The following is a 19,868-nucleotide window of genomic DNA, read 5'->3' as shown; positions in this document are numbered from 1 at the left end:
TTAGTGTCCTGTGTATTTATTGTTTTTGAGCACAATTTCCAACATAGAACATGACTGCAAATATCCAGCTGTGCAAAAGGAGATTGTGCTTAAGTACAAATGGGAGCTATTTTAGGATTTAGATGAAAATAATATCCTCACTTAAGTAAAATAATATAATTTATTTTTAAAAGGTTCTTTCTTGCCAAAATAAAGATTTGATACTTAGAAAGAGTTCCAGGGCATATATAAATGGGAAATAAGAGATATAAAGATTCAATCCATAAATGGATAGGAATTAACTCCTGGGAATAGAAATATCTGGTTATCACTTAATCTCCTTCTGAGTGAGCTCAGGTGTGTCTCCGGTGGGGGTAGTGGATATGGGGGAGAGGGAATGGGGCTGGAGAGGGAGATAATACTCCAATCCACAATCTTGTGGTGACATTTACACAGGATAGGCTTTGGAATGAGACAAATCTGGGTTCAAATTCCAAATATATGACTTGAAGCAAGTTATCATCTTCTCTGAATCCATTTCCCATCCATCAACTGGGGATATTAGAATTTACCTCAGTGGATTGCATTGGGGAATGAGTAAGAGCTGTGAATCCATGTGTTAGAAGCTGGCTCCATGAGAGTTGGTCCCCTTTCAAATTGATTTCCTCCTCTCTGACCTGGCACCTAAATTCTAAATCTAAATTTACAATTGCTGACCTGATACCAGTTCTACATGCACAGCCATTATATTCACAGGCTTGATGTATCCAAGGAGGAACACAACAGTTTTCCATTTTTTTTCCTCTTTCATTTGAATATCTTACAGGTACTCTCTGTTCTTTATGGTCTCTGAGTTTGGGTTACATGATTTGTGGGAGATATTCAAACACCCAGATACCTATAAAGCAAGGCAGGCTCCATGGTATGGTCGCCATTTTAGAGCCCATCACAGTGGCACACCGAGAGCTGGGGATCACTAAATATGTGTGGAAGAAACAAATGCTAAATGAATGAGAACTGGTCAGAGAAGAATATTCACCGGGGCCTCTAAAATGACCTGACTAGAATACGTTTTTCTGAGAAAGGACTTGGTCTCGACTTTTGCTGCTACCTCAAAAGGACTGCTATAAGACTCTTGCTGCAGAGGAACTTGACTGAAACCTGAATGTGTCACGTTAGGGTTCTTCTGCCACAGAGACACAGAAAAAGGGGGCCACAGAGGAAAATTTGAGACTGCTCACTAACATACAGCTCAGGGACGAGTGTCTTGACCACAGGAACTGGCCTGTTTGGTCCAGGAGGCTTGGCTGTCTCCGATATGGAGATGCGTGAGGCTGACTCAGCAGGGTGCCATTAGCTTTAAACATACTCTGACTCCTTACAAGAAGATTCCATGCTTAGCAAAGCACTTTTCTTTATAACCTGGGCCCCCATTGGCCTTTTCTGTGGGAGAGAATATGTTAGTCAGGTGTGTGGATCCGTGGAACCATCAGCATCTACATTTTAAATTTAAATTATCTCTTTCTGAGAAGCAGATCCATTTTCACTGTGCTGACAAAGTGATTTCTTTGAAAAGATCTGGTCAGCTGTCAAAGCCTCTCAAAGTGGACACCTATCTGTATTGTCTGCTTTTCTTGAAACTTCTGTGGTATTTAGATTTTGATCAACCTATCAAACACAATAATTAAACCCCAAAAGGTGGACGGATAAGTCTAGAATCTCATTAGGAAAAGATTCTGAGGAGTCATCCAGTCACCAGATTTTTGAACAGGTGATTTATCTCAACTACCTCAAATTCACTCAATTGCTCAATTGTCCTTGAACATTTTCAGTGAAGAGGAACCTCTACACAACTTTGGAAAGTTGAGTCTTCCCTTCCATAGATCTGTGCCTTTCACTTTGGTCCTAATTTAATACTTAGAGGCCACAAAGAATAAGTTTAACAACTTTCCACATGTCCCTAGAGGCAGCTCTTGTGCATTCTTTGCATTTCAACTTTGTTCCAAATTTTCTCTTAACTCTTTTAGATTTCCCTAATTCTTTCAATTGAGCTTTCTTCATTTGGCACAGTTTTAACTTTCTTTATTATCATCATTGTCCTCCCTTGGATAGATCCCAGCTCATCAATTCTGTAGGAAATCAGTTCTGTAAGAAATCAATTCTCTAGGTATGGGTATGGTCTGACATCACCTCCTTGATTCTAGATATAAGCTTTATTAATTAATTGAGCCTAGATTTCCATAAGCCATTTTTATTTCGTTTTGTTGAGGTTTTTTTTTTTTTTTTTTTTTTTTAGCATCTGTCTCCATTGCTAACTTGTATTGAGATGACAATTGACCAAAAAAAAGTCTGGTTTGGTTTTGTTTTTTGCTGCTGCTAGCCACAAGAAAATCTTTTATTTTATTACTATTTTTTTTACCTGAGAGAAAGCACAGTGTAAATAATAAGTAGATATATTAAGTTCTATATCAGAGACTTACCTCTACTTGCATGCCCCAAGTTTTTATGCAGCTGACTTCATGATAATATTTCCTTATTCCTGGTTTCTAATTTCCCTACCCAATTAAAAAACTATAGCACTTAGACAAATTATTTAGAATATTTAACTTCTTCTGATTATTACATGTTTTCTGGGACTTAGCATCACTGGTGAATTTGGCCTTTGCCCTCTCATGCCAACTCATTTACTTAACAGCCCTTTAAATATCTTAAGACACCTCTCTTCCAAACTGTTTCCTCCATTCTGCAACTGTCCCCCAAATGTCTCATGACTTTGAAGATGCTCCTCAGCTCAGAGGCCCTTTGGTTGAGAATGTTTCTCCAAGGAGTTGGAGTTTAGGAAAATTTGATTGACTTCTGGAGATCCAAGGCACAGAAAAAGGCTGGCAGTTCCCCAGTTCCCCATGTCCTTTCTATTTTAAGAAGCACAGATCCAGGGAGCCTGGGCGCCCACATGGAGACTTGACCTTTTACCACCCATTCTTATAAAATGTCCAGGATATTTCTCTTAATTCACATTGTTTGACCACAATCCTATTTCATCACTTGGACCTTGCTGGATGGTTACTTCCTTCTGAGATACATTTTTTTTTTTTTGGTATCTTATATTCTTGACAATTTTATATGTTGCCAACACCATTCTAATTATTGTATCTGATGCTCAATCTGAATTGATCCCTGCCCATTATTTCTCTCTTCTCTCCTAGGCCACTGGATGTGATCTGTAAGAGCAGAAATGCTCTGGAAGAATTGCCACCCCCTCAACCATCAACAACATTATTTGAGTACACGAGAGCTTCCAGCTCCTGTAATCCTAGCACTTTTCCTCCCTCCCCACTCGAGGACTCCAGCAGTAACACCAAACAATAATGATTTCTCCTTTCTTTCTGGTGTCAATAAGTTCTTTTAACTTAAATATTGGGAAACTGACCTAACGTTGCTTGAATAAACGATTGTGAAAGCTTATTTTGAGTGGCCTGAGGCATTTCCTGGCTGCTAAGAATGAGTTAAGCGTTGATGATTCTGTAAGGTAAGGGGCCAAGGTTTGGGACCTCAGCAGAGGGAGGTGCTGATCTATTTCTCTCCACAAGCACCATCAATGTGACTGAACTTCACTGGCTCTCTGTCTCTTTGCCTCTTTGTTGAAGTTCAAACTCCCAGAGAAGAGACTGATTGGCTGAGTGTTAATTTAGCATCTGGCTCCTGTCAGCTACTTCCCTTTCCTAGAAGATACTCCCTCAAAAAGGCTTTTTAGCATAACAGCACTTCTGAGAGAAAAAAAATCTCCAGCCAGTGTGTCTCATAAACACTTTAGGGTGCAAACCTTAAAACTTCAGATTTCCAAAGAAAAAAATGCAATCTGGGGGGACTTTTCCCATTGCTAACGCAACTGAATGAGAAACATTGTCCCTTAGGGGATGTCTTACTACTTTGGCTTCTTTGATGTGCTCCCACTTGTTAATGGAATACATGCCTCTTTTAAAGCATTATTAGGTATCTTTTATGATTACTGGATTTATCATTTTATCCCATATTAAAAAATTGTACAGGTGTGGGGAGAAAAAAAGGTATTTTGATAAAATTCATATGCAGTTGGTAATTTTTGATTTTGATAGAAATAGAATGCTAAATATTATACTATGAAGTTCAAAGAGGTACTTGGTCAAAGCATTCATCATTAGATTCCCTGAAGGAGAAGGGGAGGCTAAGGATGATGACTCTAGTTTCCAGACCCCGACTGCAGCCAGAACAACCTCAATTCTATCTTTCTATACATCGATATCCCATGCAAAAATCTATTTGAAGAAAAATTACGGATCTCAAAAATGTTGGGGAAAAAAACTGGCATAGACAGAAGTAGGCAAGTCTTTCCATATTTACAGAATTTGTGGTGTAATAGAAATTTAAATTAAATAGTGCTATGCATTGTTCACTATTATTTTACGTGTATCATTAGATTCTGTGAAATTCTGAGAGCAGTCATCTACAGATAAACCCGTAATTTTACATGTTATCTCCATCTTAATCATTTCCCCAAGTAATTCAGCAAGCACGTAAGCTTTGGAACACAATTGCTATATATTGCTTTTCAAATTCATTTCTCAAAATTCACTTCGCTCCATCTCTGAACACCAGTAATATTTTTCAGCTAATGCTTGAAAACCCAATTACATTATTTGAACATTAGAATCACTTCAGCTAATTTGAATTTTCTACTTATTGCCCATATCCCAGCTTATATGATTACATTGCATACACTAATTTTTCCCAGAGGTCTGATATGCCAAAAAAAAAAAAAAACAAAACACACACACATTTCTGCCAGTTGTTAGAATTATCAATTATCGTACAGGCATTCCAGAGGTATAATGAATTGAATGCTGAATCAACCCAACTTCATAATTTAGGGTGTCAAGATCTCATATTTGGAATAATTTAGTAAGAAATTCCATCTTCCCTTTGAGTTCACGTAAACACAGAACCAAGTGTCATAATTGCTTGTTATCATACAATGGTGTAGAAGGTAGATAATTCATTGGAATAGGGAGCCCTCACTAAGGAGAGCCCATGAAGGAAAGTCAATTACTCTGACCGGTATAAAGTAATAGTTTAAAAGTAATCACAGTTGCAGCCTCAAATTTACCAAACAAATGTCAAAGATCAGTAGTTTCGAGGAAACAGACTTTCTTGAGAAATTTCCTAGCACATAACTTTAATGGCTTTTTAGCATTTACCTTTTGAAGTGAGACAGTACTGGGGTAGGAGTAGGGTGACATTAGCACCAAGATTATACAGTTTAAAAATGGGGTTGACTCTAAATTCCAAGACACTCAAATAATATATATATAGATTGCAATAATACCCTTATGCTTTACCTGCCTATAATTGTGGAGTCAGTAAATCATGACTTGTTTAGTTGCAATTTGTCACAGAATAGCTATTCAGAATACTTATTCTGTCCTGATGAGGAATGTAAATATCACGTGGCTCCTATAGTCTCCGCCAGACTCTGTGCACCTTGTTCTTCTAGTAGCTTCTGAAACTCTGCACATAGATCTGTTTTCAGTTTGATTGCTTAAAGTGATGTGGACAGCTTCCAGTGAATTGTTCCTTCATTCCTTTCAACCACAGCTCATGCCTCATGAAGTACTTAAGATTGGGCCAGGCTCTTGACAGATGACACGGGGACTTGCTGTATGCATTTAGGAAGCTGACATGGAGTTGCAATCCTGTGCGATCTCTCAGAGCATCCCTTCCCTGACCCAGGCCGCTGGGTCTGCGCCACTGGCTTCTGCTGCAGGCAGATGCCATCTGATCAAGAACAAAGGTTAATAGTGCAGGAACCCCTAAAATGGTTTGTTTTTCCTCGTCTTCTGTTCTAGTTTGTTAATGCTGCCAGAATGCAAAACACCAGAGATGGATTGGTTTTTATAAAAGAGGGTTTATTTGGTTACATAGTTACAGTCTTAAGGCCACAGTCTTAAGGTAACACATCGGCAATCGGGTACCTTCGCTGGAGGATGGCCAATGGTGTCCGGAAAACCTCTATTAGCTGGGAAGGCATGTGGCTGGACTCTGCTCCCAAGTTCTGGTTTCAAAATGGCTTTTTCCCAGGACATTCCTCTCTAGACTGCAGTTCCTCAAAAATGTCACTCTTAGTTGCTATTGGGGTGTTTGTCCTCTCTTAGCTTCTCCAGAACAAGAGTCTGCTTTCAATGGCCATCTTCAAACTGTCTCTCATCTGCTTCTGTGCATTCTTCAAAGTGTCCCTCTTGGCTGCAGCAAGCATGCTTCTTCTGTCTGAGCTTATATAGGGCTCCAGTGAACTAATCAAGACCCACGCTGAATGGGTAGGGCCACACCTCCATGGAAATTATCTAATCAGAGTTATCACCTACAGTTGGGTGGGTCACATCTCCATGGAAACATTCAATTAAAGAATTACAATCTAATCAACACTAATAGGTCTGTTCACACAAGATTGCATCAAAGATAATGGTGTTTTCGGGGACATAATACATTCAAACCAGCACATCCTCCATCTTGGATTCAAAACTCCCTCTTAGTCCATATCACGTCTGCTACAGTAGAACAGTCATTGGCCAAGGGCAAAACAACCGACAGAGAAGAGGACTCCTCTGCCAGAGGATGGCCCAACAACATTCCCAATTAGCCCTGGATTAACAGAGACATACTTCATCCTCCATTACAGAGAATATTTTTGTTAAATTTTTTTTATTCTTTTCCTTTCTTTTGCCTTACCCAACTAGACATTATTGAAAAACTAATATTGAAACATTTTTTAGAAAGAAGGACTCTCTCTAGTTTTCTAGAATAAAGAAATTTTCAAAACCTTAATAATATATTCCTTAATACAGAATCATTAAAGTCAGTAAACTAGCATCATGTATTTATTTATCTGTGTTACATAGACTAGTGCACAGTTTTAACCTCATTTTAACTTGAGTTGGAATCCTGGCTTCACATAAATGACCCTGGGCAAACTCTCTAAGCCTCAATTTTCTCATTTGTAAAGTGGAAAAAAAAAAAACTGCCTCAGAGGGCTGTAGTGCAAATTGAATGAAATAAAGTATGTAAGGTTTCTAGCACAAAGTCCCCCATTTAATATGCATTCAATGAATGTTAGGGTATCTGTACTTGTGTGAGTGTGTGTATGTTAATTTACTTACTCACTCTGGGTACCTACTCTCTCACTACTGTAAAAAGTACTGGATCTATTTGATAATATGTCGAAAATACATGATTTGATCTTCACCCTTGGACACTATTCTTATTTAGAGACCATGATTTACATGTATAAAACAAACAAAAGACATTCTGAGGATGGTTGTAATAAAGAACTATATCAAACATAGCAAAATACTAAAATGCCTGATGTGCAATTTTTATTCTCCTTAACAATCTGATCAAAAAGATGTCACCAGGGCCAAGTTTATTAGAGGCACCAAAATATGAGTCTGGGCCCATTAGTGGTTCACTTCTCTTGGCCAAACTTATATGGAACAATGTGGGTCAAAAATGGGTTGTTCCTAGTCATCAAATAACATCTGGGCCTGTTAAGTTATCTGTCTCTAAAATATGGCAGGTAGCTAATGCTCTTGGTCTCCTTTTTTTAATCAAAGTCCTGAAACCCCAGCCATATGCTTGAAAATGATTGACCACAGGCCAGCTCTAGGGCCAGCCATGACTGCATTTAAGCTTGTGATGATAATAAATGCTAACATTCATTGAGTACATATTATGTACCAGGCATAAACTAAGGGCTCTAGATACAACATCTGCAATCTTTAAAGCAGCCATAGAAGGCATATATGATTATCCTCATTTACTAATGAAACCTTGGTCCTCAGAAAGGTTAAATAGCTTTCCTGAGGCCCTCTGTATCCTCAGGTAGAAGAAGCAGGAATGGAACCCAGTCAGGCTTCAAAGGGCCATTCCCATCATGCAACAGTTCTCTCTGCAAAGACAAAGGGATTCTCAGAGATTCAAATAAACATCTTGTTTTAGAAAATAGTGAAGTTGGGAGGTAGAAGTTTACCCCCTGATGGGGTACCTAATGAGATTCTAACATCATATAATTCAATGCCTAATTTTTTATCACCTCCCCACGTGTGAATGATGAAAATAGCAACTAAGGTCATATCATTAAAGTGGGCTTGATTTGATCATTTCTAAGACACCTTCTAGTACTGAAATATTGGATACTTTTACAAACATGTCCAAAGCTGTAAGAACAAATATACTTAACAGTACAATGACACTGACATTGATCTTTGTAGGACTGTATGTTCTCTGGAAAAATAATTTGCAAAATGGGGAAATAAAAGCTCTCTTTTCAGAAGAACCTCACAGAATTTCCCCTATGTAGGCTGTTAGGGTGATGAGTTTTTTTTCTTTTTCATTCTTCTTTTGTTTTTGTCATATAATTATGATACAAATTCATTTAAATAAGGAATAAATAATCATTTTCTTAGTGATCTTCTCAATTGTTAAAATACAATGTTCCTCTCTTTATAGGACTACTTATTTTCCAAAGTGAATGGCACATGGTGTTGAGAATTTTGGGTTATGATGTTTTCACACAGGGAAACAGAATGGATAGTTTTGATTATCAAAGTACTTATCCTAAGACGTTGGCTGGCTGTAGAAAGAGTTAGAAGTATAGATTCCAGGCAGGCAAGCAGGAAAGAAAACAAAGGATTTTGTGATAGCCTGGCTCTTTTCAGGTTTTCAAGTTCAACTTCTGCTTTGTACAGAGGGGTTGACTGGGACCTGGTGAGTATAAGGAGTTTAATACTGCAAGAAGGGCATCCTAGTTGGAGAAGCATTTCAGGATAGCCAGAGAATTGTGATACAGCACTCGAGAGAACCCAGCCAGATATTCTTCTCCATGATCTAGATGTGTGAGCCACAATTGCATCATTTCATTTCATCAATCATTCTTAAATACCTACACTTGACCCAAGGTGCCCAAACATAAATGAGATATAATCTGCCCTCAAGGAGGTTATACTTACTCCACGCGGTATTCAATTTAAACAAATAATGGACACTGAGTATTCATTATGTGCCAAGCAGTGTGTGGGGAAGCTCCCTGAGAGCAGGGACTTTGCATTTGTTCACTGCTGTGTTCCCTGTGCCTATCCGGCAAAGAAGGAACATGGAACACATTCTATAAAAAGTCATTAGACTTCAAGGAATTCATAGTCTAGATTTGATAAGGTGGTAAAGAAGATTTATTTTTAATTAACCTCTAGGGAAATTAGTGAATTTGGCCTCCAAGAAGAGGAGAGATACAAGACTTAATGAAAGGCCATCCACTAAGTGTTACGGCCGCCAGGATAAGCGACGCTGTGAAACAGCTGGGCAGTGTGCCCAGAGCAAGCTCAGTACAAAGTCATCAAGCTTCCTTTTGGAAGGACTGAACTGGAAACAAAGTGCTTATAATTCCAGGGCTTTTTGTAAATCATAGATTACAGGCCACAGCATGTCTCGAGGGCTGAGGCTCCAACAGAGGCATTCTTAACCACGTGCCTTTACTACTCATGGGGCTGACAGGATGTATCTGAGACTTCCAACTGGGTTCCATACAGCCCTTGGGAACCTCAGAGCTGCCCTGGAGGTGAGGGGGAGGCCAGGGAGGAAGACTCCCTGACCTCAACCAGAACAACCTTAATTCTATCTTTCTAGAAATTTAAATTAGATAGTGCCATGCATTGTTCACTATTGTTTTATGTGTGTCACTCTCATTTCAATCTAGAGTGGTTTTACATTTTTTCCATATCCATCAAGGTTCTGAGCACAGAAATTCAAAATAATGCTCAGCAAATAATCCTGACTTTTCTGTACCTTGTATTAATGGTATTTCATTGCTTGAGGTCACTTCTCTTGATAAACATTTTTAAAACAGTAATTAATAGTGCATGTCAATGCCTCTGAATTCAACTGTTTACTTTGTATAATGTAGGAGAAATTCATTAATATGGCAAATATTGATTGCATGCTTACTAAGTGCAAGATGCTCTACTGCAAAGGAGAGCGAGGAGAGATTCACAGGAGAGAGGAACTATTCCCTGCAAGAGGGGAATTCAGGGAGAGTTGTAGATAGGTGTGACACTGGAAAAAGATGGGTAAGATTTGAACATAGGAGGGTTGGGTTGAAATGATAAATGAAGAATATTCTACAAGATAAGGGCATGAACCAAAGGCAATAAATGGGGAAACTGATAATCTATTAGGAAAAACAACTAAAAGAGACAGTGATTAAACACTTGGCACCATCAAGGAATGTGAAAAATATGAAGAGGAGAGGAGGATGGGGCTGGAAAGGAACCTTGGTGCTAGATCACAAAGAGCCTTGAGACCTGGTCCCTGCTCTGGAGGAGAGGAGATGAGGAGAGAAAGGCACGCTCACAATTCATTCTCATACAGAGGAGAAAGTAATACTTGCTAGAGAGAGAGTCTGAGTTGGTGCCTTGAGAATGCAGATAAACCAATTGCTGTGAGCAATAAGGCATGCTTTTATGGGACTGGAAACTAGACAATATATTCAACTGAAATAACAGAGGAGATTTAAGTGGTGGGAGGCTGTAATTACCTGAGCTGAAATGTGGCCAGCATGATAGCATTTCACCCCCACGATTTGCAGAACAGACTTAGGTTTCTTTAATGACCACAAGTCATTTCCCTTTTCCTCTGGGCTCCATGCTGGGTCACAGATTCCATCTTGACTCAGAGGAAAGAGTCCTACCCATAGAGTCTCCATCACAATGGATTAGAAATCATACCATGTTAAATAACCCATGCTAACGAGTTCTATTTCTGTGTGATCATGCAGTAAAGGGGCAATTTACTCAGAAAGAGTCTATAAATGGGGGCAAAGCTCATTTTGACTGGAACCCTGTGTCAACTTAAATAGGAGAGTCCAAACTCTTTCCTTTCAAAGTTTCTACTGCTTTCATTTGATTGACTTAAATACATATAGTATCCAACTGTCAACCAAAGCAGTTACAAACAAAAGAAGCAAATGTCCTTTTTTTGGAAAATGAGCACACACCTCACCTATCTCAGTAGAAATGTAAACTGAAATTCTCTCTACAGTAGTGACCAAACCCTCTTTATTTTTCTATCCACAACCGCCTCCTTATTCTTCTCCTTCTATCTAACCTTTATCTCTTCTCCCAACCGGTCTGTGGCCTAACCACAGCAATTTAATGGGTTGAGACTGGAATTGAGCTAAAATTCTGCACTGGTAGAATCAGAGAAACAAGGACACAAAGTCCTCTGGAGATGCTTTGCAAAGGATAACTCTTAACAACTTGAGAGCTGCAGGAATGCTGTAGGTGGGATTTGAGTGATGAGGTTCAGAGACTTTGTAGAAATGATCAGAGACAAGGACTGTAGAGCACAACAGTAGCTATTTTAAGAAAAATATAAAATAAGATGCTATGGAAGTTGGGAGAATCCCTACTGCAGAGGTCAGAAGACCTGACATTTAGTCCCAGTTCTGCCATGAAGAAACATACTCCATCTGGAGCTTGGTTTCTTCTTGTAAAAGAAGGATATAAAGACATATGACTTTGAAGGTTCCTGTTGTATCCCCAGTGCTAGGATTTTATTCTCCTTTTTTCACTACTCTGTGCCCAGTGAGCTGGGGACACTCATGGGGACTATGGGCTATAGCTGGGGTTGCTGCAATAAGGGCTTGACAAATTTGGGAAGCATACCCATTGCCAACTTGCAGAGCCAAATTCTCTGCAAATTTTCCCAACTAGAGGGAGGAACAATGGCTACAGAGAGAGAAAGAAGTAGGTGTGGAAACAGAATCTATAACTACCTTCCCCATTTCCCAGCCTGCCTATGTGTGTGTATATGTGTATGTGTGCGTGCAAGAAAGGAGAGAGAGAGACAAAGAGACACAGAGAGATAACAGATACAGAAACAGAGACAGAGCTGGAGACCAAGCTAAGGTATAGGGGAGCAAAGAAGGGGCAGTGGGTGTGGGAAGAAAGAGAAGTAGCAAACTGGGGATGATTATGGATAATTACTTGAATCAGAATTTTCATGAGGAAACAGTAGAGAAAGGAACATAGGCTGATTTAAGCAAAGACTTGATTTAAGGAGAGAGACCCTTGAAAGAGCATGAAGAAATGATACTGTGCTGAGGGTTTTATCGCTAGTATAGGAGATTTATGGTATATACTTGGGACCACTTTTTATGGCAAGAAAGTATAATTATGCTGAGATTTCATTTTACTTTGTCCCTCAACATAATAAACATAGTTTTAAGCTTTACTTAAGAAAAAACTGATAAGCAGCAAAGAATTAACAGCAACAGTAATTATATATACATCCAGATTCAGCTGTATGGTTTGCAGCTACTGTTAAAATGTTGGTAAAAATATATACTTTTTTCTATTCACAATGACAATTGCTCAAAGATCTTCATGAGCCTCACTCAAAGAAAGCTTCAATTGTTGTCAACATTCTGAACAAACTAGAACAAGAAAGAGGACTAGTATCTTTAAGAACCTAGTCAACATGTTTTCTCTGCTTGTTTTGACAGGACTTAGGCAAAATCATGACTTTCTTTTCCCATCCCATCCCTGAGATTGCAAACCCTTTCAACTAATAGAAGAAGAGAAATGAGCAGAGATATTATTAAAGCAGCTGTCATTATGCTGAGCTCACTCCAACGGCCAGGCTTTGTGTTAAGCCTTCTAGATAATTTGTCTCTAATAATCACAAATCTGCAATAAAACTCTTACTATTGCCATGTTAGAAGTAAGAAAACAGAGTTTCTGAGTGATTAGATGATCATGGCCTTACATGAGGCTGTACATCTAGAACCAGAGCATGAGAAGTGTCAAGCAGGAGGGGTGCTGTCTCCCCACCCCCGTGGCCCAATTAGTGTTGACTAAACAACGTTGATAGTTTTTGAGTTTGTAATAAATAGAATCAGCATCATCAGTTTCACCAAAGGAAAAGAAAGACTTTGGAGACTGCAAATAATTAGACTGGATCTGCCATAGTGACTGGCTGGATAGAGTGATCAGAATAATTTATCAGAAATAATCTAGAACGAAGGGCACAAGAATGACAAGTTGCTACTATAAGACTAGCATTGTGATGGGAAAAGGGAAAAATGTGTCATTCTACTTCCTCACCTCTGTCCCAAATTTCCATCATTCTCATCTAATGTCACCTCAATTGGAGGTGACAGGAATGACAGTGACCCAGTTTTTGGCCAAGAACTGCTGGAGGCAAACACATTTGTCCTCATTATAAAAGCCCCCTGGCATCCAGGCTTTCCACTGGGTGATGACGATGCCTGAAAATGATGACTTTGAAAAATAATAATGAAAGGGTATATGTTCCTTGAATGTGCTCCCCTAAGCAGGGGTATCTTCAGGGCACTACCACCAGAATTTCTTTTGTTCTTGAGTATCGGACTTTCATGATTAGTTCTCTCCAAAACTTTGAGTAGTGTCAGGATCAATAACGTGTCATGGAGAGAGAAGTCTGAAACCACTAATCAAACTCACCGTGCTGAGGACAGCTTCTGTTTACCAGGCCCACTCCCCATCCATTAGAAGCTCACAATTCAGAGAAGAAGCCAATTATAAAACAATGCATAAATGTTCAGTAGAAATGAGCATAGGTTGCTCTGGAGACAGAATAGATGATAAGGAGCTGGGAAAGGCAGCGGAGTAGAGGAGTCATTGGGTCAGGATGCATGAGAGTGTGTAGCAGTTTTCCAGGGAGACAAAATAAGGGAAGCCATTTCAGGAAGGGGAAGCAACATGGATGTTACGGATGAAATCACGTCCCCTTCAAAGACATGGTCAAGCCCTAACCCCAGTCCTGTTTATGTTAACTCATTTGTAAATAGGATCTTCCAAGATCCTATTAGTCAGGGTGAGGACAAACTGAATCAGGGTGGGCTTTAATCCAATACGACTGGAGTCCTTATTAACAGGGGAAATTTGGACACAGCGGGAGACAGCTGGGAGAAAGACGACTATGTGCTGGAGGCAGGGACTGGATTAAAGATTGCCAGCAGGCCACCATCACAATGCTACAGACTTCAGACGAAACACTGCCTGCAGACTCCTTGATTTTGGACTTCTAACTTCAAAACTGTGAGACAGTAAATTCCTGCTTTTAAGCCAACCAGCCTGTAGAATTTGTTATAGCAACCCTGGCAAATTGCGACACTGGGCAAAGCCACAGAGTTGTGAAACAGTATGGCCCCAAAAGAGGAAAGCTCGATGTGCCCATTGGCTGGGATGCAAAGTCAGAATAGGGAGTAGATGGAAGGCAGAAAGTCTTGGGTCAGAATGGCCTCAGGGGCCAAGCTGAGGAATTTGTATTTTATCTTGATGGTGATGGGCATCATTGAAGGGTTTTAAGGTGATGGCGTGGAAAGATCAGGTGATCCCTTTACAAAAGTTTTTCTGGAAGTACCTTGGAGGGTAGATTGGAGAAGGAGAGACTGACACCATGGAATTCAGCTTAATGGCTATTGTAGAAATCTAAGCAAGAAATGGCAAGTCCCTGAAAAACAGCAGAGAAGTGGTGGTAGAAGGGAAGGGTCGGTTATCACAGCTATTTAGGATAAAAGAATGATCAGATTTTGCAACTTTATTTTCAACTTTTCTATTGAGTATTTCCTTTCTCTGTGTGTGTATGTGTGTCCGTGTGTGTGTATACTGCACATGTATGTGTGTATTTACACATATACATCTATACGTACATCTGTGCTATGCATTCCTTTTTTATATAGAAGTTTTTTTTCTGGCTTCATTGATGCAGTGTTTTCCCTTATCTTTCTCAGGGTTTTAGAAATCATCATTTTAAAAAACAGTTTTTATTACTTCATGATTTGTTTCTGGAGAATGTGTTTCACCAAAATAAGGGAGTGAACTGGTAAAATTACATAGAGAATGCTCTGGGGAACCACCCAAAGCCAAAAACAAAGAAACAAAAATCATGCCCTAATTCCCCTTTGTACTCTGCTGGTTTGAGCTGTTATGTCCCCCACAAAAGCCATGTTCTTTTAACCCAATCTTGTAGATGCAGACTCATTATGGGTGGGATCTTTTGATTAGGTTGTTTCCATGGACATGTGACCCTACCAACTGTGGGTGAGAACTTTTGATTAGATTATTTCCATGCAGGTGTGACCCTGCCCATTCAAGGTGGTTCTTGATTAATTTACTGGAGTCCTTAAGAGAGCTCGGGAGCCAACACAGACCCAGATGTTTGGAGATGCAGACAGAAAGACATCTGGAGATGCTAAGCTAAGAGATGAAGCCCAGGGTTTATCCTGGAGAAGCTCAGAGAAGACCCCCAGATGCTTAGAGAGAAACATCCTGGGAGAACAAGCAAGGATGGCAGGAGCTGAGAGAGAGAAGCTAAGAGAGACAGAAGCCCAGAGACATTTGGGAGAAAGCCATTTTGAAACCAGAACCCAGGAGCAAAGGATCAGCAGACACCAGCCATGTACCTTCCCGGCTGACGGAGGTGGTGTTCCGGGTGCCATCAGCCTTTCTTCAGTGAAGGTATCCTCTTGCTGATGCCTTAGTTTGGACACATTTATGGTCTTAGAACTGTAAATTTCTAACCTCATAAATCCCCTTTATAAAAGCCAATCCATTTCTGGTATTTGGCATACTGGCAGCTTTAGCAAACTGTAACAAACTCCCTCTGATTTTCCTCTTGAAAACTTGAATTTTGAAATCTCCACCAAGGCAGCTGACCTAGATAGCCAGTCAAGCCTCTAGTCATTTACGTTTGACTTGATAAAAAATAAAGCCTGCCTGCCCTAAACCCACCCCTATAAAATGGACAAATGCCCATTCAATCAATAGGACTCAAGCTAACGTCCCTTTTATTTCTATGAAAATCACTTAACCGTAGATATATAGAATGTACCCCTCTGGGACTGTGGGCTCCAGTGACTGGCCTGGTGAGGGGTGCACAACAGACACCCCAACCCCACTGTGTCTACTGCTGGAGCCTCTGCATCCTCGAGGTTAAACTCTTCCTGTATCTGAGCTCCACAATTTGCATCGAGTTCAATATCCTTTCATGTGGGACTTTGATTTAGGTACCTTTGATTTTGGTTCTATCATTGGATCTCCCATTTGGTTTTATTTTATTCCTCCCTCCCATGCTCTAATGTTCTGAATGTCTCCTTTTCTGCCCATAGAGTATCTCCTGGTTCATCCAGATGTCCGCTTGGTCTTTCCACTCCCCAGGAGACTCTGTTGAGGTCAGGATAGTTTCTGAGTGGCTGAGTGCAATGCTCAGGGCCCTGAGACATTTGGTACATAAATCATATTTCATCTGACCACAGTATGCTGAGCCCTTCTTGCTCTAAATCCCCCTTTCTTCTACCTGATAAACCTAATATTTACTCTCACTATGGACCTATTACCTGTAAATGTCTCTGTGTATGGGTGGATCTGACAAAGGACAATCTCTCTTTACAATGACCACTTTGGGGAATTTTTGATATGAAGAAAATTGTGCACTTGAAAGTGCCTTAGAAAAGAAAGGATCTAGGTCATCCCAGAAAAAAATGGGAAGTATTCTTTGATTGGTGTACAGAGACTGCTAGATGACAATCTTGCCTCCACAATAGCCTCACTTAAAGGCCTAAAAGAACAAACAGATATGAACTCCAAACAGAATCTACCACTTCCCAGTTTCCCTTTACCCAGCTCTTTCTCCATATCCACCCAAACCAGTTTCTCCTTCTGATCCTTTTCATCCCCTACCTTTTCCTCATGACCCCCTGAGGAGAAGTGATTAGTCCAGGACCATTTAAAGAGTAAACCTTCTAATGAGCCAGGCATGCCTGCTAGCACAGAATGTAAACGCTGGACATGAGCAGAACTTGGAGCTATCATAAAAGATTTCCCTAAACCCAAAGGAAATCTGAGTCAATTTATGGAGGAATTTAGAATTCTATTAGGAACCTATAATCCTGGTTTATCAGATTGGTGCATATGTTAGTTGGTTGGAGAAGTGCTGGACATGGGATGGATAAGGCTGGGTGGGGAGGCCAACAGCATGAAAGCTAGGGAAATAAGCCAATCTTTATTACAAGCAATCCCTGAAACATTCCCTGATAAAACTGATTGGACCCTTACTGAAACCTGTAAACAGAAAAAGGATGAAACCACCTTGGATTACTGGGACAGATTCAAAAGCACCTTCCAGCAACACTCTGGAATTAAGGAAGGTACAGATATTACCACCACCACCATCACCACCATCCCCCTCACCACTCTATCCTATCCTCACAATTTGTTAATGGAATTAAACCAGAAATCAGGGATTTAATAAAGTAACAAAAGATTGAACGGAGAAATAACTCCCTTTCTGAACTTCAACACTTGGTAGGACACTTTGAAAGGATACTGCGGGTGACTGAGCTTGTACCTCGGCTTACCAGGCCTGGGCCAGGGGACCTGATATCACCCCCTGGGGAGGGTAGTGGGTACGGGCGTTTAGTGCCCTCTGCAGCCCCCCCGAGCCTGGGGAGCAAGGTCAAGGCAGCTCCCTTTTCCTCACCCAAAATGCCACTGGCAGGGGAGGCTTGCCGGAGGGAACCGCCTTTCTCCCAACCGCCCTTTCCCCACTTCCTTATCTTGCCCGCACACTCCCCTGTGCCAAGGCAACTCCTGCCACCGCCAGCGCGCATGCACCGTGGCCAGAACAACTCCCGCCCGCTGCAACGGCTCCTGCGTCCTCTCAGAACCAATCCTAGCCCCTCTCCCTTCAGTATTGCCATTTAAGGCTACTTCACCTCCTTTCCAGCCCTGCCCTTCTTACCAGCCTATATAACCTGTGAGCACCCCTGAATAAAGACTCTCTCTCTTTTTGGCGCATACTCCTACTGGATGAAGAGTGTCTTGTCCTTATCGCCGCCCTCCACACCTTGTACGCCTCCCGCCGAGGACCTGGCCAAGTCCTCCGCCTCGCCCTCGCCTCCGGGAAAGAGCCCCCGCCGCCGGTACCCTTTAAGCAGCCCCGAGAGCTAAGGGCTCCGCTACCGGCCGCCACTCCCCCCAGAAGCAGTAACCGCGACCGCAGATACTATAATGAAAACAAGATTCTACTAAACATAAATTCACGACCTTGCAAGTCAAGCAACTAAATGCCCCTCTGCTCCAACTGAGCAATAATTGTGATAGAGACATATGTAGTTATTGCAACTAAAGGATGCATTGGAAAAAAAAGAAAGTCCCATCCTTCAGAAAAAAAAAGGAATGATGTCAATTGGATTTCCCAACACACCAGTCCTGAAGGTGTCCAAGGGAGAATGTGGTCTGTTCTCCTCAATATGACTAGATGGAAAGGGGGAACTCAAATCACAATTAATTGGGTAAAACAGACTTTCTTAATTGATGCAGAAGCTATTGTCTTCATTATTAATCCTACTGCATTTCCAGCACCTCTTCCTTGGAGTGACCAAACCGTTAGCATAGCAGGATTTGCAAACAGGCTAGTTGAGACTAGCCCTTTGTCTCAACCAGTAAATGCAAGTAACAGAGCCCTTACAAGATACTCATCCATTTCTTCTCTTTGAGAGCATGCCAACTAATCTCTTAGGTAGAGATTTATTAAGGAAATTATGTTGCAAAATGGAATGCTGGCCTGAGAGACTATTCCTTGAAATTCCAGGATATTCTTTGACTCGCCATCAGTTCATAGCTGACTTTGATGGCCCTTGTTTAGTCCTGCAGTTCCCAACACAAGTCCTCTCCAAGATACTGCAATCAAAGATTCTATTGCTGAGCATAAAATACTTGGAGATGAGCCTATAAAGATTCAGACAGATTCTATTAAAGCTTTACCAAAGTTCCCTCAATATCCCCTTAAATCAGAAGCTAAAGAAGGATTAAGACTAATAGAAGAGAGTTTCATCTAAAGAGGATTCCTTATGCCATGCACTACCTTTTGTAACACTCCTATACTTTCAATTAAGAAACTAAGAGGATGTGTTTATCAGTTTGTCCAAGATTTGGGGGCTACAAACAAGATAGTGAACCCAAGATTTCCAGTAGTTTCTAATCCAAATATCATTTTGTTTTCTGTCCCTTCAGATTCCACCTATTTTACTACAATTGATTTATGCTCAGTACTCTTAGTGTCCCTTTTGATCCTGTAATTCAATAACTATTTGCTTTTTCTTGGGAAAAACAATATACCTGGGTTGTCATGCCTCAGGATTACAGAGGCTCCCACCTGTTTCTCTCAGGTTCTCAATCAGGATCTGTGAAACTTAAACTTCCTACAGGGGTCTACTTTAATCCAAAGTATGAATTACCTACTACTTTGATCTAAAACTAAGCAGGATTGTAAGAAGAATCCCATTACTTACTAGAGGCATTGGACAAACAGGGACATAAAGCAACCAAGGATAAACTACAATTTTTGTCAAAGGACTGTACATTATTTAGGTTATGATCAATCTCAAGAGGGGGAAGAGATTAACTCCTGATAGGCTCAGCATCATTTTAAACTTCCCTAGTTTAATAATGAAAAGGCAGTTTAGGGGATTCTTAGGGTTAACTGGCTATTGTTGATAACAGCTAATATCTCCGCTACAGAAGCCATACTCCATGACCTTACTAAAACTAGTATTCCAGAATCCTTCCTGCAGTCTGATGATGCAGAAAAGGCATTTATTCAACTAAAGAGAGGTTTATCAAAGCTTCCTTCTCTGGGACTTCCAAATTATGATAAAAATTCTTCCTATTTGTACATGAAAGATATGTACATGCTCTGGGAGTCCTAACAGCAGCATGGAGACAAGCAGAGATATATTTCATATTATAATCTAAACCTTGACT

Source organism: Choloepus didactylus, chromosome 20 (genome assembly GCF_015220235.1).
Source record: "Choloepus didactylus isolate mChoDid1 chromosome 20, mChoDid1.pri, whole genome shotgun sequence".
NCBI classification, from domain to species: domain Eukaryota; kingdom Metazoa; phylum Chordata; class Mammalia; order Pilosa; family Megalonychidae; genus Choloepus; species Choloepus didactylus.
Note: the sequence above shows the minus strand (reverse complement) of the source record.